At 34.9% G+C, this 307-nt stretch overlaps 1 long non-coding RNA gene across 1 annotated transcript; it reads left to right on the top strand.

Moving 5' to 3' along the window:
• LOC104775495 lies at positions 1-307 on the top strand. Its single transcript, XR_765952.1, has 3 exons — positions 1-43; positions 126-161; positions 268-307. It is a non-coding gene; the product is annotated as an uncharacterized LOC104775495 (long non-coding RNA).

The raw sequence follows: 307 nt of genomic DNA, 5'->3' as shown, positions 1-307 counted from the left end.
TACCATTTTATCTGGTGTTACTCCAGACATGGAGTGTTACAAGGTATTATTATTCTGTTACTTCAGCAAAATAATCCGTAGTCTGCTTGAAACTTACATTTCTTTTGTCCTTTGGCACATTGCAGGAGGAAATCTTTGGTCCCGTTCTTGTATGCATGGAGGTCAGATTGGAAAAAAATAGTTTTATTCTAATCATTTCATTCACTTTTTTATATATTCGTAGTGATTTTATGCCCTCTGATACCTGTGTGACATATTCGTTTACAGGCAAGCAGCTTTGATGAGGCCATATCCATAATAAATAAAA

This window comes from Camelina sativa, unplaced genomic scaffold (assembly GCF_000633955.1).
Source record: "Camelina sativa cultivar DH55 unplaced genomic scaffold, Cs unpScaffold16705, whole genome shotgun sequence".
Taxonomy (NCBI): Eukaryota; Viridiplantae; Streptophyta; class Magnoliopsida; order Brassicales; family Brassicaceae; genus Camelina; species Camelina sativa.
Note: the sequence above shows the minus strand (reverse complement) of the source record. Positions and strands in the feature narration are given on the sequence as shown.